Below are 22,463 nucleotides of genomic sequence, written 5' to 3' on the forward strand. Positions count from 1 at the left end.
TCAACAAATGCTGATGGAAATAGGCTATCCAGGACTCAGAGTCAAAGGCGCACAAAAGCAAAGCGTTTATGAAAGATCCCGAGTCCCAAATTGGGTAAAGCAAAAAGAAAAACGCTTAAGGGGAAAGACGTCTCAGAAAAGCCTGGAACAAAGAATGGAAACAAGTTTCAATTGAGAAAATCATTCAGGCAACAAAATCCCCAGCTCATTGAGTCATTCGCACGGCCGGAAACCGAAATAGCAACAACACAATCAGTTTGAAAGAAATCTGAGTTGTACTAAGTATACACGCCGTGAAGACACTCCTCCAGAAGAACACTTTCAAAAATATCTTCTAGTTTGTCAGAAAGAAGTGCCAGCTCTTGTTATTTCTAATTTTCAAGCTTGAACAAAAGGAAAGGACAAGCAGCCGACTCTTTCACGGCGAACAGCGCATCGCTTATAGCACTAAGGAGCAGATACAAAAATGGTTAGAAATTAGATTCAGTTTTTAGAAATAAATTTGTTTTAGTAAAAGGGCAGTCATTTGAAGCCGTTCCCTAAATTTGTGTAATTAAAATTAGCCGGTTAGTAGTATTTAACCCTTCTCGTTGCATTGGAGAAGGGTCCGGAAATTTGTCAAAAAACTTGTCTTCAGAACATGCACTTTTGCACCCTCGGAGGGGGTTTTTGATGAATGGACGGATCGAGATTTATTTATGTTTGCATTTTAATACCTGCTACTGATGTTGCACTTCTGTACTCTTAGTATGCATTAGAAGTAAGTAGAAATAGATCGTTATTTCTTAAGGTCTGTGAGTATAAAATCAGTCATAAATGGTACTTTTATCTCTTGACGAATTTCTGCTTGCATTCTTAGAGTAATATACAGCTGATGTTTTTTATATGTTAATGTATGAATGAGTGGACTACCATTTGGCACTTTTGTACGGTGGAGTCATTGATTTGTGCTTAATACATGAATAACTGATTATGCGATATGCTGTTCACAACCATTTTGCTTAACTTTTTATGCAGGATGGTTCATCTTAATTGATTTATATTCTCATAATAGCTGAATAATCTTCATTACCAGTTATTGTGTGAAATCTTTCTAGATCGCATAATGGAAAAAGTTCTATCCCAGGTTAGCATAGATTAGATGTGTTGTTCTTGATAGATTAAAGTAGTATAAAATTCAGTCTCAGAGTTTAGAATTAAACTAGCTTAGAAATAATTCCAGATTTTCATTATCATATTCTACACACACACACATCACTAAACTCTACACACACACACCCCTTAGATCGGGAAGCTGGTCTCGTTATCCCCAGTCGGACCCGCTACACCAAACGGGCACGGAGCCGCCAACCAGGTTCCCGACCGGGTGGGTATCCCCCTTGTTGTTGACCCGATTTCAGGGCCCTCAACATATTTGGCGCTAGAAGGAGGGCACGAACTATGAATGGCACCTAAAGCAATATCTAAATACCATTTTGAGAGTAATACACCCTCATCAACTCCCTCGACTTCTCCAACACAGTTAAACCCGGAATTTGAAGTCGCTCGAGTATCTACCACTGCTACATATTCGAATATATCAGACCAATCTATCATTGAACCCCCTGAAATTCAAACTTTGATTCGTAAACTCCAGGGATTCTCTATTTTTAACCAGAAGTCTGATAAATCTAAAAGCAGCGTGACTTCGCAGTACAACCCTGCTCATCCCCTTACCAGATTAAAGAGTGAAAAATTTGGCATACAACCAAGTGAAATCCCTCTTCCTACCAGGAAAAGAGCAAGGAAAACACCACCAGAGTCTGACAGTAAGACTCCTTCATCCACTTCGTCCATATCAACTCCCTCACCGCGAAGTCAACCACCCACTCTTTCATTCCAACTCACTCACCCATCTTCTACAAACCTTCCTCTTCAAACATCAAAGATCTTAATATCTTCATCTTCTCAGCATCAGGGATCATCTTCTGCACTTCCATTAACTAGCAGCTCAACGATGGCCCAGTCTCCATGGAACAATCCTGGGGCGGTTTTAATGCCTCCACCCCTGAGCCCTATACCGGCCCATCCTGAGAAATGGCTGCCTAAATTCAATCCAGAAGCAGGCATGCTAGCCGAGGAACATATCAATAATTTCATGCTTTCTGTTAATCTCAACGGAGTCACTAACGAAGATGATGTTGTCCAGCTTTTCCCTTATACAATGCAAGGAACAGTCGGGTCGTGGTACTTTTCGTTACCTTCCGGATCCATCACAAGCTGGGACATTTTTCAAAGTCAGTTCCTCACCAAGTTTGGTGATGACAGATCCACGGCGACATTGATCAATGACCTATCTAATCTTAAGGCTAAGGCTAGAGAACCCATTAAAGATTTTAACTTACGGTTCAATAAGATCCTCAACAAAATCACCGCTGCTTCACAACCCAACGAGGAAGTAAGATGTGAATGGTACATCACGGCTTTACCTCCAAACTTGGCTATCTTCGTAGATAGGGCAAACAAGACCACCTTAGTCGATAACTTGACAGAAGCGTTAGCAGTGGAAAAACGCGTGGTGGCCCTAGAAAAGAGATCTGCTATAGAAGAACGCAAATCTAAGAAGATCTCTTTCAAAGAAAACCCAAGAAGAAGAAAACGAAAGATCCTTTCGATTTGGAAGGATTACAAAAAGTGTTGAAAGCCATGTCCAATGAGATGATTGATATTAAGAAACAAGTAGCAGAGACTTCTTCGAAAAAGCCCTTTAGGACTTTTAAAAGAAATCCCCCCATGGAGGTAAAACCACCTAGTGTTGTCTCCAACGTTGAATCTGAAGAAGACGAAGAAGAAGAGAATACCACTGAAGGGCAGACCGACGAGGAAGAGGTCGTAGAACTACAAGGAATGTGGGACTTCATCCTCCCACAAGAAGAGGATCAAGAAGCATTTCCTGTTAGCACGAGAAGCAAAAATCAACTTGATCCTCCCCAAACTACCCCAAAACAAAAGGGCACAAACCCTGCAACAAAAGAAAAGGTCGCAACAAAAAAGACAACTGCTAAAGCGACCCAGCTTAGCCTAGTCCAATCTGATCAAGCACCTCCATCAAGAACACTAATAGTGTCGGATGAAATGGAGTATAACATCATTGATGACATGAAGAAGACTAGGGCTAATATCACTCTGTATGAATTGAGTAAATTGAAACACCAGCAGAAAATAATGATGAAAGAATTACATGTTGTGCCTACTACATCTTTACCTACAGCTGTAGCTTCCCACAATCTAGGAAGACCTCCAACCAACGTGATCAATAAAATTGATCCAAATGACATCGCCTTGATCGGAGGAAGATCAAGATCTCATACTCCCCCTTTTCTTCTCACATATGAAATCTTCAATAAAAACGTGCACAATTGCTTGGTCGATTCTGGTGCTTCAACGAATATTTTACCCAGGTCAATATGTGCCAAATTGAATGTGCAACCTCAAAAATCCGCAGTACGTATAGTTCAACTTGATCGATCCCAAGTCGAAGTGATTGGTGACCTTAATCAGGTGACCATAAGATTGTCGTCTAACCCAAAAGTGTGTCAGGTTATCGACATTCTAGTAGCTGATATCCCTGAGTTCTATGGTTTGATTCTTAGCAGGGATTGGTCGGAGAAACTCCACGGATATTTCTCAACCGACTGGTCGCACATGTGGTTACCATACAATGGTAAACCAAATCAGATAAAGGTTGAACGAGAGTTGCACCAAAAATACATAGTGACAGAACTGGAAGGAGAAAATGAAGCCATAACATACAATAGCAGCATTGTAGGCAATTACGCAATAGATTCTTTCCTAGGTAATTTCAATGCTCATATTTCACCATACTTAGAGAATTCAGTTTTATCCCAAGTTGAAAATTTCTCCCAAACTGATGACTCAAAATGTTTTAGTTTTTTAGATAATTCTGTAAATACATATTTATTTTGGAAATTATATTTTGACGGATCTAAATCCAATGAGGGAGCAGGAGCAGGATGCGTTCTGATTAACCCAGACGGGAACAAGATTATGCTCACATGCAGACTTGAGTTCGATTGCACGAACAACACAGCGGAGTACGAAGCCTTGGTTCAAGGCCTATACAAAGCAATCGGATTAAACGTTAAGTATCTTCAAGTCTTTGGAGATTCGGAGATCGTCGTAAAACAGGTACGTAACATCATACATTGCCTGTCAAGTCATTTAAAGCATTATCAATCATTAGTTCAAGATCTCACTGCACATTTCGTAGCATTCAACATCTCGTCAATTCCAAGAATTCAAAACGCGAGCGCAGACCTGTTAGCTAACGTAGCCTCTAGGCTTATCCCTTCCGAAGATTTTAGTCCTGATAGGTTTTCAATAGAATTAATCTTTATACCATCCATCCCTGACAATATCACCAATTGGAGAGTGTTCAACGACAATCCTGACATCGTAAATTTCCTTACTTCTGAAGGATCCTACTCAAATCAGATAATCGACGAAGACCATCATGATCACCAAATACAACAAAATGGCTCTGACAATGCTATACTGAAATCAGTGGTCAAGTTAGAAGATTTATATGATTTGAAAAGTCGGTTTAAAAGGTCCGCCAATGCTAAACTTTGCAGTTCTACCCTGAACTATGAATTAGTAAACCTAGGGACCGATCAGAAGCCACAAAACGTTAACCTAGGTCACGGCCTAGCCCCTGAAGAGAAATCAGCATATATCCGTCTTCTGAGACAATACAAAAAGTTTTTGCCTGTAATTACGATGAGCTAAAGACATACAACACTTCTATCATTTAACATGTTATCCCTATGATTGACAATGAAAAACCTGTCCAGCAGAAGCTCAGAAAAATACACCCTAACTTAGAAAATCAGATAAAAACTGAGCTTAATAAGTTGTTGAGAGCCAGAATAATCTTCCCCGTCAGGCATTCTAAATGGGTATCCAATATGGTGCTCGTTAGGAAGAAAAACGGAGACATTAGAATCTGTATCGATTTCCGAAATCTCAACAAAGCCTGTCAGAAAGATAACTTTCCCCTCCCACCTATGGAGCAAATATTACAGGCAGTAGCAGGCTCAGAATTAATGTCATTCCTGGATGGATTTTCAGGATACAATCAAGTACTGGTGCATCCCGATGATCAGTTAAAGACTACGTTCCGAACCAAATGGGGCACTTATGCATATCGGAAGATGCCATTTGGTCTGATCAACGCCGGAGCTACCTTTCAGAGAGCCATGGACATCGCGTTTAAAGGGTTAGTCAATAAATCAGTAGTGATTTACCTGGATGATATAACAATGTACTCCAAAAAACGAAACAACCATCTCAAAGATTTGAAGCAAATCTTTCAAAGATGCTTGAGGTATGGGATTTTGCTCAACCCAAAGAAATCTTTCTTTGCATTAAGCGAAGGGAAATTGCTCGGATTCATAGTGTCGAAATCTGGTATTCACATAGAACCCGACAGAATCAAGGAAATTTCCGAAATATCCATACCCCATAACAAGAAAGCCATGCAATCCTTCCTTGGACAGATCAATTTTGTCAAAAGATTTGTCCCGGATTTTTCACGTATTATTTCTCCCTTACAAAATATGATAAAAAAGAATTCAAATTTCAAATGGGGTCTAGATGAGCACGAAGCATTCAACTTAATCAAACAAGCTATCATCAATGCTCCATCTTTGGCCACCCCAAATTTTTCGGAATCTTTTATCTTATACACTTTTGCCTCAGAGAGATCCTATGCTGCAATTTTGACCCAAGCAAATCAAGAGAAAGCGGAAGCTCCAATCGCATTCTTTAGCTCGAACTTACAAGGTGCTGAAATTAATTACTCAGATGTAGAGAAACAAGCATATGCTGTTTTCAAAGCGATCAAATATTTCAGACCTTTCTTGCTTAAAGCCCACACTAAAGTCGTAGTACCGTTTCCGGCGGTAAGAAACCTTTTGGTGCAGAAAGACGTGGGCGAAAAGAGAGCTAATTGGATTACCGCTTTACAAGAATATGATCTTGAGATCAAAGCAGCAAACATCTTAAGAGGTCAAGGCTTCTGCAAGATGTTAGCCGGAGCATCGCAAATCCCGGAGAACTCATCTGAAGAGGTACAAGCGTATGAGGTAAGCCTAAACGATGCAGAATCATCATATGCTGACACCATTTATTTTCTTAAGAACGGGTATGCTCCATCACGTCTGGATCATACCAAGAAAAGAGCTCTGAGATTAAAAGCTAAACAATACTAGCTCATAAATGATGTCTCGTTTAAAAGGAATTACGATTCTGTGCTTCTTAGGTGTCTTGAGAAAACTGAAGCCGAAAAGGTTTTGCAGGAACTCCACGATGGACCAGCAGGTGGACACTATGCCGGAGATGCGACTGCACATAAAATCTTGCGTGCAGGATATTATTGGCCCACGTTGTTCAAAGACTCATACAATCACGTAAGGAAATGCCAAGTCTGCTAGACTGCTGCAGGAAAACAAAGGAAACCGTCCATGCCGCTACAACCAGTCAACATCGACCAACCATTCAGTCAATGGGGCTTGGACATAATAGGTGAGATCGTTCCTCACTCTTCTAAGCAGCATAAGTATATCCTTACGGCAACTGATTATTTTACCAAATGGGTAGAAGCAGTTCCTCTCAAGATAGTTCATTCTGAAAATATTATTGAATTCATAGATCAATTTATCATCACTAGGTTTGGATTGCCAACAGCATTAATGTTTGATAACGCTTCATATTTTTCTGGAAATACTATGACTGAGTTTGCGCTTAAAAGAGGGTTCAAACTGAAATATTCTGCCAACTACTATCCACGGAAAAAGTCGTTTGTGCGGACACAACTGACCTCCCTAGGAGTCTAAACTCTCTAGCGACAAACAAGACAAAATGGAGTGATCTTTCTCTAAATATACCTTTTAAAACATGAAAACTACAAGTGTTTAGGCTTACCTTATTCCAAAACGCTGTTGTTGTAGTCCGTCCTTGCCGATCTGGATGAGCTCCTCCTTCACATCAATTCCTGCAACCACAAACAATCAAACAATTACCAAGCACTTGCATTTCATATAATAAAACATATATTCAACATGCAGACCAAGGAACACATGAAATAACTCATTAACACAAGCTATTGAGAAAAATAAACCAGTTTGTATTAATAACGAAACAAAGAAACTCTTACAACCTGGCCTTGGTGTTGTGCAAGTTCCTCCCAGGGTCCATCAAGGGTTTTCCTCTACTTTGACAAAGCTCACCCACTTCCAAGTAGAATCAAGCAAAGACAATCTCTCCTCACAAGGTTCTAAATGGGAGTCCTAATTCCTGCAGCATTTACCCAAAGAAAATGTATAGCTCCAACCTCCCCTCCCTCTGGCTCAATGCCTTTATTTATAGTGCTGTAAAGAGGTTATTCAGGTCCACCATCAATGGGATAATCCCCCTCTTTGGGTGGGATAGCTCCCTTATTGATGGGATAAGTTCCTCCTTAATAGGGATACATGAACCAACTGGAGGCGCATCCATTTCATCAAACCGACCTCTAGAAAGTTCTAGAAGTAACCACAAGTAACTTTTTTAAGATGAAACTCGCGCATTTTGCCTTTTACAGAAGGACGCACCTGTCCCTTAACATACAGAGCGTCCAAGGACGCAACTTTTGTGAACATTGTGAGCGTCCCCGCAGGTAAGGCTAGAGAGAACCTGCGACCCCAGAGATAAACACATTTTTTACAAGACTTTCTCTCTTCTTTGAGTTTGAGATGGATAGCAGAGGCATAAGACTTGCCTAAGAGGGTAGCATGACTGTTGATTTGAGCCATACTAACTGTAAGTAGTCATGGTGACATTTTTTAGTGTAACAGATTGCCCCCTAAAGTGCGAAGCCTGGAATAGATTAGGGTTTTGTAATTCTAGGAAGGGTGAAGCGCTTTATCATTTCAAGGATTGTCTTGTGGATGACCTGGTTGGAACCTGCAATTTTCAACACAAAATACATGTATAAGATTATATCATCACTGAGGTAGGCATTCCCATACTCAGATTCAAAACTTTAACTAATGGACTAACTACTCTGATACAGGAATGATCTTGCAGTACATCATTTTTATAGACTTTTGTAGACACAGTATGGACGCAGCCATCTGTTTATGATTAGTCTACATAGATAATGAATACAAAACTCCTCGCAGCCTGGATGGTAGAAACTAGATCCAGGGTCTTCACTTCTACTTCCCGAATTGGTACGATTCTAGCCATGTGATTAAATGATTTGATGTCGAACATGGTAGAAACCACTTGATTACCAGTCGATGATGTAAACTGTTAACAAGCGTGAGAGAGACCACTAGTAATGTCAATGGTTCTCAAAGTACCAAGCACAACCCGTGAAATGTGAATAAATGTTTTGATGTCGAACACTTCACGGAATCCTTTGATCGAAAGTCAATGATGTAAACTGACGTCAAAGGCGAGAAACCTGCCATTGATGCATGCAGACTTCAAGGTACTGTCGATTCCTAAGTCATCTTTCTAGATAATGTGTCGATGTCGATAGAAAGCGACCCGTTGCAGGCAAGCCCGCAACACGAAATCATTGTTCAAGTTGAAGAAATGTTGCTGTAAGGACTGACTCAGGGATGGTCAAATGGATGACAAGTATTTTGCAGATGAAAGTTTTGCTTGCAGACCTCTTGAACACATAACGACACGACAGATGGCTTGGTGACGAATAACTCAAAGTTAATCCCCGGAACCCGGTTAAAGACTTTTCAAAGTGGTTTGATCAACTGTGAGGTAAAAGATTTCCCAACCCAGGTGAATGAAACAGTGTCGTGTTCAAGAGTGGTAATAAAGTTTCTTCTGAGACAAAAGGTGACAAATAGGTTCTCTTTTCCCCCACCATTTCTGGCAAGTACCTCTTTATTTTTAACAAGCTTGAGGAGGATAACATATGCTTGATTATAAGCTCATCCTTCGGACGAGTCCAACCTAGTTTAAATTCGAACCCTAGGAAGGAGTGGTTCGTTCCTGTTTGTAATTGAACAGGTCCTCTACTGTAAAAGTTTAACGAGCCCAGTATAGGAGAAACTCGGCGTTTTTCAATTTTAGAGAGTCTGAAAAAACAAAAGGAGACTCCACGTTGAACTTTTTCGTACATTTGTGTCCCTCAAGCCCGAAAAAGTATAAAATAATACCTGGGGGAACCGCTTGATCTTGCGACCAAGGAGTACTTTCATAATAGTGTCGTTGACCTGAAAAGTAAAAAGCGATCAAGGACACGTCGTTTTATTTCCTTATCGAGTTTGAAACGACAAAAACCCGGCAATCTTTTCCTGATTTTGCGGTCAGAAAAGAGCTAAAAGGGGACCGTCTTTTAATTTTGTTTTAACGAGTGTAAAAGAAACGCTCGGCGATCTTTTCATGTTTTAGGAGTCAGAAAAGGGCTTAAAAGATGACTCTGATATTTTGTTTGTGAAAAAGTGACAATTTCCCTCGAAATCCCTTTGTCCTGCACAAAAGCAACACATTACTCATACCTGTTTAAAATAGGCAAAAATACATCGAAAAATATCTTTTCATGGTAAAAAATGAACTAATTCACCCAAAAAACCTATAAAAAGACCTTTTACCATGTCATTTTTACCGTTTGACTGTTGAGGTTGAAAAAGGAGCTTTTGACAAGAAACTTCCCGTGGTTGCTACGGAAAATCTGACCGTCGGAATCGAACGCCGTCTTATCCAGGTATTTTACACATCCTACTCTGCATTTCTATCCGTTTAGAATCAATTTTTAGGGCTTAGTTTCATTTTTTGGGGGGGTTTTGGTTTTGGAATGCGCCTCTCGGCGGACGCAGGTGCCCTTCGGGTGACCCGCGTCCCCCGACTTTTTCTCATACGGGAAAATGGTCGGAAGACGCGGCCCGCCTTCAGGCCAGCCGCGTCCGGGCGCCCTGTGCTACAAAGCCGGGGTGCGTCTTCCGAGAAGTGCGCATTTCAAAACCCCAACTCCCTCAAAAAACTACCAAAAATTCCCAAATCAATTTCTAATTGTTGTTTCTGATGTGCAAGGCATTAACCATGTTAGATTGGAGAGAAAGAGAGCATGTAGAGGATGATGAAGCTGCAATAAATCATCAACCTTCCCTGGATGCCCTAAGAGCATGCGGATTATACAAATATTGGACCATACCGGGCATGAGGGGCCAGGTAAGATTCTTGGAATGGCTGGTTGAGCGATGGAACGTTCAAGAACAATGCTTTTACATAGGAGGGCACCAGCTCGAGATAGAGCCCTCGGATGTATACTTTCTCACTGGCTTGCCGAACAGAGGTGAGCAACTCAGTCTTGCGGGGACTAGGCCGGGTGGCCAATCCCTTGATAGTCTCCGCGACGAGTGGTGCACACCTGGGGCTCGCCATTCGAAAGGCATAGAGATAAAACACATCACTCTGCCTGAACTCAAAGTCATAGCGTTCACGGTTACCAGAATTTGCGGCGCGGCCGCTTTACACATTGCTTCCGGATCCCAAATGCGGATGGCAATTGACTGTTACCAAGGCACCATTTTCAACTGGTGTGAAGCTGTGTCGGCTCATATGAAGAGCCAACTGACCAAGGCAAAGAACGGACGACTAAAGACTTTTGGATATGGGCCTCTAGTCGTGAGCTTTGCCTTGGAGAGAGTTCCAATGCTGATCCCTCAGCAACTCACTGTTGATATCTTGGGTCCTCGGGAGCCAAAGTTGATACGATGGGTTGCGGTGATGGCCCGGCATCCTGACGAGGGTGCGACAGTGGTTCGATTCTCAGATAGTTACTTTCACTGGTTAGAGGACCAGGTTTTTTCGATACAGGACTTTCCGTATGCCGGAGTGGATTTTAGAGGTGATCCGGACATGGTTCTTCCACAGGGAGAACAATGGGATGACAGAGGTACTTTTATTTTCACAAGTTCTCTAATTATGTATTTTTTATTTTTCATATATATCGTCTTAAAACTAACAGTAAAATTTTCAAAATGCAGATGTTGGTCCACAGCGTCCAGCCAACCTCCGGCCTTTTGATAGACTACATCCAGCTGCACCGGTACCGGCCCCACAGGACGCGGCTGCAGAAGTACTAGCTGAGTTGGAGCATGATCTAGAGCGTCTCACGGCAGATATACCTGAGACTACTATGGATGACATTCCTACCCGACTTCAGCGCTTCGTAGTCGCGGTCCCTGGACCGTTTAGGAGATTTTTGCGTAAGGTAGCCCGCGCAGTGGTGTCATACAGAGAGCACCACCAGTGATTGACTAGTCACTTTGTAGTCACATGTGACATTTTGACTTTTTGTACTATCATTTTGCCGATCATAAGGTGTTTTCAACCTATGATCGAAGACGATGTATATATTTTTTGACACACTTCTATCTATATATATCACTATTACCGGCTTATCTTGTTTAACATATGTGATGAAATGTTTTTTAAATTTACTTGCATGATTATCGTAAATGTCTGTCCAACATTCGAGAAGCAATTGCATCTGCTAATGTATTCAAAGACCTTGGAATATGTTGATATTCAATGTAATCAAATTCACGTTCCAAGAGACGCACTCTCAAAAACAACCTTAATAACACAGGATTCCTAATGGCATAAACTCTATTAAGCTGTAATACAACAAGTTCAGAATCTAACCTCACTATCAAACGTCGAATTCCAAATGAAATAGATTCGGATAATAATTCAATCACTGCACTGTATTCTGCAATGTTGTTCGTTGTTTGACCGAGGCTTACCCCATGCATAGAAACTAACTCGTCAGAGGGCGAATAGATAACCCAAGCTGCGGAAGAGATGTTCCGTGTACTACGACAAGCACCATCAGCAAATCCAATGTATGTTTGGAGAGGCGTCGACATCTGCAATATCAAGAGTAAAACCAAGATAAGCCAGAATAACGACGAAAAACCACACTCTCTAAGCTAAGCACACTGACTAAACTAACACACTTGCTAGCTAGAAAGAAAATCTAACCTATCTAAAAATTTCTCCATACCCATCATTTAAGCATAATACCTCTTTAGGTAAAGTCCATTTCTGGGTTTACCCAAAGAGTCCCCATCAAAGTCAACTAGCTCATAAGCCCCTTTTGCTAGCTTTCGCTTTACAATGTAGGGCCCATGCCACATGGGAACGAATTTTCCAGCACCTAGCTTATCGTTAGCTTGATCATATAATAGTACTAGGTCTCCTTCCGAAAAACTTCGAGGGGTTACATTTCTATCATACTGAGCTTTCATTCGTTTCGCGTGAGTCTCGATTGCCAATGTAGCGTCACGTCGAGTCTCATCTAATTTAGCCAAGTACAATAAACGTTTCTCCTCTTCGGAAGTAGCTGGAAGTAATTCGACAGCCATTTGAAGTGATGGGATTTCGCATTCAATGGGTAACACAGCTTCCAAGCCATAAACTAGCTGGAAAGGAGTGAACCCTGTTGAATTTTTCACTGAGGTTCGGTATGCCCATAGCGCTGAAAATAACATGTTGTGCCAATTCGACCGATGAACACCAATGGTTCGTCGGATCATGATAACTAGAACTTTGTTGATAGACTCAACCAAACCGTTGGCTTGCGGATAATAAGGAGTAGAGCTATCGTGGCGCAAACCAAGCTGGCTTGTAAGCTCAGTCATCATGACGTTTCGAAAATGGCTCCCATGGTCAGTAATGATTGCTTGTGGGACACCAAACCTAGTTATGATATGATTGAATACGAAAACTGCAGCTGTTTTGCCGCTTGCGTCGAATGTAGGCATCGCCTCGGCCCACTTAGTAAAATAATCAACCGCAAGGATGATATACGCATGCCCCCCGGCCGAGTGAGGGTTACAAGTAATAAAGTCGATACCCCATTTGGCGAATGGACCAACGACAATTATAGGGTGGAGAGGAGCAGGTGGAGCGCGCATCTTGCGATCAAACACTTGACAGTTGTGGCACTTCCTGACTGCAATGATACAATCCTTAAACATAGACGGCCAGAAATAGCCAGCGCGCAACACCTTCTGAGCTGTGGCATACCCAGACATATGACCGCCACATGCTCCAGAGTGACAATCATTCAAAACCCTCTCAGCCTCTTCGTGAGTTAAACAACGTCGAAAAACTAAGTCTGCCCCCCGGCGATAAAGTGTATCTCCAATAATTTTGTATGGCTGGGATTGAAACCGAATTTTTCGACGTTCCGCTTTGGAAGCTTCAGGCCGAAAGGTTTGGGTTTGGAGATAGATGATTATATCCCCGTACCACGGATCTAACGTACTGATAAGAAACAAAGATTCGTCCGCAATGGACTCCTCTGCCACAGTCTCTGTGTCAGCACTCGGGAAATCACACATCAATTCCGCAAAAACTAAGGATTTCTTAGACTTGGACTTCTCGAACTCCAAGTCGAACTCTTGCAGGATGACAATCCATTTAGAGTACTTGCCCCCTAGCAGTTGTTTTGTCAAAATATAAATCATAGGGTTGCAATCCGAAATAACTGTAGTTTTACGGAGAAGAATGTAGTGACGAAAACGCTGGACAGCTTGAACGGCTGCCAGGGCCAATTTCTCCACATGCGAATATTTTAGCTCAGTGGGATTCAAGGTCCTACTAAGATAATATATCACATGCTCCGCTCCGAATTCATCTTCTTGAACTAACACCATTCCAATGGTGGAATGCGAAGCTGCGAGGTATAAGAAGTAGTCCTGGTTGTAGTTGGGAGGATGCAATAACGGTGCATGGGTCAACGCGTGTTTAAGTGCATCAAAAGATTGTTGGGCAATCTCGTCCCAAAAGAATTGTGCGTTCTGTTTCAACAACCGTGTAAAACCTTTAGTGACCTCGGCGTAGTTTGGGATGAATCGGCGTAAAAAGTTCGCTTTCCCTTGCAAACTTTGGAGTTGGCGCAAACTCGAAGGAGGAGGCAATTTGATGATAGCCTCGACTTTCGAGGGATCGACGCGAATGCCGGCTTTTGAAACAACAAATCCCAGCAATCGACCTGTTTCTATACAGAAAACACACTTGTGGGGATTCAACCGAATTCGATAATGCCTACACCTCATAAAGATTGCTCGTAGGTGGACAAGGTGATCAGCTCGATGTAAAGAATGAGCAGGCAAATCATCGAGATAGGGTTGCACAATGTGCTTGATGTCATGAAATGCATAAGACATCGCCCGTTGAAAAGTAGCCCCGGCATTCTTAAGCCCAAAAGGTAATTTGCAATAAGCAAATGTCCCCCATGGACAAATGAATGCCGTTTTTGGTTGGTCGGCAGGTAGAATATTGATTTGATTATAGCCCGAGAAACCATCCATGAAGGAAAACATTTCACTTCCGGCACAATCATCAATAATTTGATCGATATAAGGCGTAGGATAGTTGTCTTTTGGACAAGCTCGATTTATATCCCTATAGTCGATACAGATTCTTATTGTTCCTTGTTTCTTATTGACCGGAACAATATTCGATACCCAATCCGTTAACGGGATCGGATAAATGAAACCTGCTTTCAACAGCTTTTCGACTTCTGCTTTAATCGCAGCCGCTTTTCGAGGGTGAATTTGACGCAACCGTTGCCGGACGGGTTTAGCATCCGGGTAGGTCTTTATTTCATGAACAACAATGGCAGGATCAATTTCCGGCATTTCCTCGTAAGACCAGGCAAACACGTCGCGGAATTCTTGGAATAGGGCCTTGTAAGTTTGGATTTCTTCTTCAGTACATGCGGCACCTATATGAATGTTTTCCTCGATTCCGGGCTTCACTGAAATATCAATGGGAATAGTACGAGAAATATTCCCTAAATTCAACTCTGAATCAGAATGTTTCGTTGGATCCTGAGCGTCTTTGACATATTCAGCGGTAAAGATAGATGAAAAATCATTTTCAAATGCATCATCCTTAGGTAAAAACGAAGATCTGTGATGGAGATCTCCCCATGGTAGATCGTCTACACTTAGGATTTCGCGAAGTTGTTCGTCAGATGACACGACTTCGGGAAACGTTATCCGTTCTAAGGGTGAGGTGAAAAGTGACTCTTCACTGACCACATTCATTTGGTCGACTTCGGTTGAATGAAAGTCGGTAAAAGACATGAGAGCTTCATAAGCAATTTCATACGGACTCAAAGGCATAGCATTACCGAGTGAGTCTATCTCAGAGTCAGATGGGACGAACCAAGGATCATCATAAATAATGTTTTCTGATGTAATCATATGAATTGTTGCAAACGAAGGATCTGCGCTGAGTGGAGGGAGAGGAAAAGTTCCCAGTAAACCGGAATCCTTAACTAAACCTACACCAACGTCCCTATAAGGGATTGTCGTCTTACCGACATGCTGGATACTCTCTGAAGAGGCTGGGTCGGATGAAAAGTATGTCAGCTGATCAATAGTCACGATCTTACCGTTGTGTGGAAACTTAATTACTCTGAAGACCGATGAAACGACCGCTGTCATAGCATATGACCAACTTCGACCCAAAAGAAGGTTGTAGTCTAGAGGGGCATCAACCACTTCCACATCCAGACTAACGGTTTTACCTTCAACCCCTATAGGCAATTCTTGTAGAATACCAAACGGACGGAACCCACGGCCATCAAAGGCCTTAAGGATGGTGGGGGATTGGTTCAACGAAGGAGAACCAAGCGATCTCCAACATTGAATCGACATAATACACGTAGAAGCTCCCTCATCAATCACAGTCCGATGAATAGGCCTGTTTTTGACTATCACTGGAATTTGGAAAGCCATTTGATGGGGGAGACGTGGCGTACTATTTTCTAGATCAAAGATCATTAGGTTCGGGTCCTGAACATCGACAGCTCCGATAGCCGACAAAAGCAATTTCCGTTGTGCTGGGCATGATTGCAGCACTTCGAGTGCCGACATTGCTGAAGGTGAAACAGCTAAGTCCTCAACAATGTTGTAATTCTGGGCTGCTCTCGCATGTGGATTGAAAGCAGACCTTCGAAGTACACCCTTGGCGGGCGGCTTAATCACTAAGTCTGGGTTAGGTTTTTCGATCTGTAGTGGATCGGAACCAGGAGCTGAGGTTGATGGGTTAGAGTGAGAAGATTCTGCTTCCTTACCATCAACAGGAGCCTTACTACCATAATCTTGCGATCGAGTCGCAATCCTCACATGAGACATCATCAAAATGGGTTCTTCACTGGCATTCGAAGAAGAACCTATCATCTTATTCTCCTGCTCTGGAAATGGATTCTTTAACACAGCAGGAGTGGGAGAACCTTTGACTATTTTCACAACCTCGGCCCGATGAGGGCAATCTCTCGTAAAATGATCCTCTTCACAAATAAGACAAGGATATCGAGGTTTGCGTTTTTCGTCATTGGTTTCCGACTTTTCAGTTTTCTCCTTTGGAGCCTTGTCTGCTTTAGCCTTCTTCTTTCCTTTCTTCTTTCCACCGTTTTTTGATTTGGCCGTAGATGACTCTACAGCGTGAATGTCGGCGGTGAGTTCAGGAGAAGACTCTCCTGTCGGAGAATCAGGCAAAGTGATAATTGGAGTAGTTGAAGCCTTGGAAGACTTCTTCTTGCTCTTCGTAGTCACGATACCAATCATACCATCAGCGGCATGAGATCCCGAAGGAGCAGCAGCGATTTGATTCGACTTTGGAAGATCCGGAATCTTCTCGTGTAACGTACCCGACTGAGTGTAAACTAAGTCAAGGTATTGTGCCTGAGCAATGACTTGCTCCTCAGTAACTACTCCGGCCTTAGCTACATCTTCAGTAATCTTCGGTAATAATGATTTGACAAACCATTCAGCTAAGATTTGGTCCGGGATAAAAACTTTCACTAATCTCCTTCGACGTCTCCACTCATGGATGTGATCAGAAATATACGTGGACGTCGATTGTTTTAGTGAAGTTAATAATTCCGTGTCGTTATCGTATCTGACCGGCAACTGAAAGTGAGTTAAGAACGAGGTAGCTAACTGGCTAAAGTTGTAAAAAGAGGCCCGTGGCAACTCAATGTACCACTTGGCCGCGAGACCAATGAGTGTACGCTGGAAAAGACGTAAGCGGATGGAATCATCTGAGATAGAATTCGAAGCACACCAGAGGTGGTAAGTCATCACATGATTGGACGGATCCTCTCCAGACTTACCTTCGAACTTGGGTATATCGCTGGGCAACTTATTTGGCATTGGCGGCCAGAACTGAAGATATTGAATTGGATCGTTCGTTAGGCGCGTCAAGTCGGGTAAATCCAAAGTTGCAATAAACGGTAACTGCCGGTTAGGATCTCTGAAACTCTGGGTCACAATACCAGCCCCAGGAGGAGGATATCCAGGATAACTAGGAACAGGAGTCGCATTTGGGATATTATATCCTCCTGGAAAACCAGGATTAACCAGACCGTACTGGGGTTGTTGAGGTTGTTGATAAGTGTACCCAGGATACGGTTGATACTGGTAAACCGGTTGTTGGACAGCTTGCCCAGGTTGGTACTGTCCCTGGTACGGAGGTTGAACAAATTGAGGTTGAGTAGTGACAACCGTACTTATACCAGGCTGACCTACAGGCATCTGGACCGTGGTTTGAATCGTAGATCCAGACAACGGTAAAGATGTCTGAGGTGTGGTAACAGGGACAGTAGAAACTGGAGCCGTCGATACTCCAGAAGTAAGTATGGTAGATGTAGCGGTAGTTGCAGCAGCCGTTTGAGATGGAGTACTAGGTGCAATTGACGGCTGAGTAACTACCGAAGCTACAGAAGTTTGAACATTTGGCTGGACAGGTTGCGGTTGCTGGGTTGGACCAGAAACTACGGGTTGTCCAGCTTGAGGAATCATCTGTACACTTGGCTGCAACACCTGTTGACCCTGTGATGGATCCCACACTAACATTCCAGGGTATTGACCCGTGACAGGTTGAGGATACTGAGATCCATAACCAGATTGAGGGTAGGATTGATAATTGTAAGGTGCAGTTCCCATACTTGGAACATACGACTGACCTTGAGGCGGTTGATAACCTTGACTTGAGTATTGACCTTGAGGTTGATAACCTTGAGGTAAATACTGATACTGGGGTTGACCTTGACCTTGAGGTTGGTACCCTTGAGGTTGATAACCTTGGGGTTGATACCCTTGAGGTTGCCATCCTTGGGGTTGCCATCCTTGAGGTTGGGAAACGGGAACTGAACCTGACATCATGTAAATGTCTCCTACACCCAATGGTATATTACCACTGTTTCCAGCAAATAACCCATGATCAACGGGTTGAGGAGATGCCCCCGCAAAGGTACCAGAAAGTGACTGATACCCAGTGGGAACAGAAGGACCGCCGTGTAAAAAAGAGTCAGGACTTTGTGTAAACACGGACAACTGACCAGACATATTTACAGGAGTATGAATACCTCCAGGTGGAAAAGGAGTACGAGGTGTAGAAAAACCTACTGAGTTGTCTAAGAAATTGGTTAACGCAAGGTACCAAGAAGTACTTCTAGGAGGACTGTAAAAGATGGATTCACGCTCCCTTAGATCAATAGTAAGTTGACCTTCAAGGTGAGAGACACCTATATCTTCTTCTGGAGCAAGTTCTTCTATAGCAATCAAACCAGAAGGTAGATTTTCGGTGATAATTCTTTCTATTCTCGGTGAATCAGGGACACTAGAAGTTGGAGTAACAGGTTCGGAAATTTCAGGTTCTTCGCCTGTTTCACTGGCAGATGAAAAACTACCAGCAAGCTCGGAAACTGTAACAGTTTCGGGATTGTAACCTGTTTCTAAACTTTGGTAATCTGGATGGACTACCAAGGAAGATTCTCCTTCTTCAGGTGAACCTACTCTACTGTCACTAGGAGGAGTTACAAGGACCTTTAACCCTTCGTACTGACCCGGAATGTCTTCAGGAGATTCACCCCGCGATTTACGGAGTTTTCTTAACAAATCTATTCCGGTAACAATCTCAGGAGACTTGCCCCGAAGTCGACGGGACTGTCTCGGTAATTCCGCCACAATTAAAGATTTTTAACTACAACACACGAAAACAAAGTAAAAATTTCAAATCAAACCACCTAAAGTCTTCTAAAGAAGCAAACAAATTTGAAGCACACGCCTAAATAATCTAGAGCGTCAAACCAAACACAAACAGTAGTCTTCCGGACCAAAAGCGCTAGTTGGTGATTAGGCCCAACCTCGCAGGATTCAGTACGGAAATGGCGGGTGGAACAGTTACCCCGGCAACCTGCTTAATGAATAGACCGGCACAAGTTCCTCCACTTTAACCGTCTCGAAGTGAAGTGAACCCCCCGGAAAATCCAAGTGAGTATAACCGACGTCTGCTCCAGGTACAGTGGGACCTTCCCTCCACCGCCACCTCGGTAGAACCCTAAAGATTATGGTCACTAAAGTTACCAATCACAACAATTACACCTGGGGGAACAGTCTAAACTCCGACAGCACGCAAGGGCAGAGTAACAAGCTCAATCCCCTTACCGGCTCCTTGACAATAATCCAAGGTTTACCGATAAGTGACCCCTGGCTCCTCGACAATGGTTAATCCGAGGTTTACCGTTTGTAATACGTACTGTCTGCCGTCGTTCCCAACGAGGGGGGAATGATCCCCTCACTGGTTCGGACACGAGCTCGTGCTTCTCCTTTAAGAGGAGCTTTCCCAGAGTGCAACTGAAACAATTGGATTTAATCTACTCAAGATAAACTATCTGTTTGGTTTTGTAGTCTTGGAGAGTTAAGTACTCACCTACTCCAAGACCCTAGCCTAAGCTATGTTGGTGTTTCAGAGCCCTAGAAAAATAAAAAATTACTAGATTGATTTTAATTTAAGCGTTACTTTTAAGGTTGTTTCTTAAGTCAAAAGGTGATGGAAGTGAAACCAGTGGTGTGTTGACTCGACTCGAAACCACTACAAAATGCACCTAGGATGATTTACCCACTACTTTACTTTTTCAATGAATTGCTTAACTAAAAAGTTGAGAGAATGCAATCTTTATAAAAGCAACTTCTTAATTGAAGACAATCAAAGAAACAATTCGTTTGTCTTTTCCAAGCATAAAAAACATGACCGCTCTTTACATGCACGAAAAAACTCTTTTTCTCTTTCAAAAACAAAAAGCTACTTGAAACAAGACTTTTAAAGAAGATGTTTTTGTATTTTTCTTTTAATAAAGCAAATAAATCTAATATAACCAAAAATCAATCTTAACAACTATTAAAATCTACGAAAATTCACTCATAAACAAACTAAAAGGTAAATTTACTCTAAGCAATCTTAACGAGGCCAAAACCAACAATGATTATTCTAAGGTGTTTTACTTGATCACAATCAAATCAAGGACTAGCTTATTGCAGAACCAAAAACTAGCCAAAACAAAACTCTAATCTTTTTGTTCTTTTGTAAAATGGAAATCAACACTTTATAAACAAGTAATTCGAAATTTGACCCAAAACAACTTAAATGGCAAGCTGCTCACACAAGGAGACTTTACGACAGGCCCGACTTCTAAGAAGGCTGACAAACCAGAGAGATCTAAGGCTGGACAACTTTCTACCGTCAAAGTCACTACAGGACCTATTGAAAAATCAAACCCTAGGCCTAAACTTCATTGAAATCCACTAAAACACTCAAAGCTCACAAAACAAGTTCAGGTGAAAATTTTTGACAGGGTACTAAAGGATCTGGGCAGAAAACACTAAGAAAAATCAAAATCTAAAAGCAATTAAAGCAAAAAATGGAATTTTCCTAAATTTTACAGGAAGACGCAGGCAACCCGTTATAACAGGCGCGGGCCCGCTCTGTGCAAACGGCAACAGCGCGTCCAAAGACGCACTGTGCAGTACTCAGAGGGTGCGTCCTTCTGGAAAAGTTAAGAAAAACCAAATCTAACTAAATCTAAAGCTAAGCCACCCAAATACTAATTCTCACAGTCAAAAACCAGAAAATAAAAATGATTTTCTCAGAGCAAAGTTCACACAAAGGAAAAGACTTTCTCATTAATGGATTCCCCAGCGGAGTCGCCAATTTGTCGTGGCGGAAAAAGTCGTTTGTGCGGACACAACTGACCTCCCTAGGAGTCTAAACTCTCTAGCGACAAACAAGACAAAATGGAGTGATCTTTCTCTAAATATACCTTTTAAAACATGAAAACTACAAGTGTTTAGGCTTACCTTATTCCAAAACGCTGTTGTTGTAGTCCGTCCTTGCCGATCCGGATGAGCTCCTCCTTCACATCAATTCCTGCAACCACAAACAATCAAACAATTACCAAGCACTTGCATTTCATATAATAAAACATATATTCAACATGCAGACCAAGGAACACATGAAATAACTCATTAACACAAGCTATTGAGAAAAATAAACCAGTTTGTATTAATAACGAAACAAAGAAACTCTTACAACCTGGCCTTGGTGTTGTGCAAGTTCCTCCCAGGGTCCATCAAGGGTTTTCCTCTACTTTGACAAAGCTCACCCACTTCCAAGTAGAATCAAGCAAAGACAATCTCTCCTCACAAGGTTCTAAATGGGAGTCCTAATTCCTGCAGCATTTACCCAAAGAAAATGTATAGCTCCAACCTCCCCTCCCTCTGGCTCAATGCCTTTATTTATAGTGCTGTAAAGAGGTTATTCAGGTCCACCATCAATGGGATAATCCCCCTCTTTGGGTGGGATAGCTCCCTTATTGATGGGATAAGTTCCTCCTTAATAGGGATACATGAACCAACTGGAGGCGCATCCATTTCATCAAACCGACCTCTAGAAAGTTCTAGAAGTAACCACAAGTAACTTTTTTAAGATGAAACTCGCGCATTTTGCCTTTTACAGAAGGACGCACCTGTCCCTTAACATACAGAGCGTCCAAGGACGCAACTTTTGTGAACATTGTGAGCGTCCCCGCAGGTAAGGCTAGAGAGAACCTGCGACCCCAGAGATAAACACATTTTTTACAAGACTTTCTCTCTTCTTTGAGTTTGAGATGGATAGCAGAGGCATAAGACTTGCCTAAGAGGGTAGCATGACTGTTGATTTGAGCCATACTAACTGTAAGTAGTCATGGTGACATTTTTTAGTGTAACAGTCTGCCAGACTGCTGCAGGAAAACAAAGGAAACCGTCCATGCCGCTACAACCAGTCAACATCGACCAACCATTCAGTCAATGGGGCTTGTACATAATAGGTGAGATCGTTCCTCACTCTTCTAAGCAGCATAAGTATATCCTTACGGCAACTGATTATTTTACCAAATGGGTAGAAGCAGTTCCTCTCAAGACAGTTCATTCTGAAAATATTATTGAATTCATAGATCAATTTATCATCACTAGGTTTGGATTGCCAACAGCATTAATGTTTGATAACGCTTCATATTTTTCTGGAAATACTATGACTGAGTTTGCGCT

This window comes from Pinus tabuliformis, chromosome 7, assembly GCF_031772625.1.
Source record: "Pinus tabuliformis cultivar Carrire ecotype Pingquan chromosome 7, CPIR1, whole genome shotgun sequence".
Lineage (NCBI taxonomy): Eukaryota > Viridiplantae > Streptophyta > Pinopsida > Pinales > Pinaceae > Pinus > Pinus tabuliformis.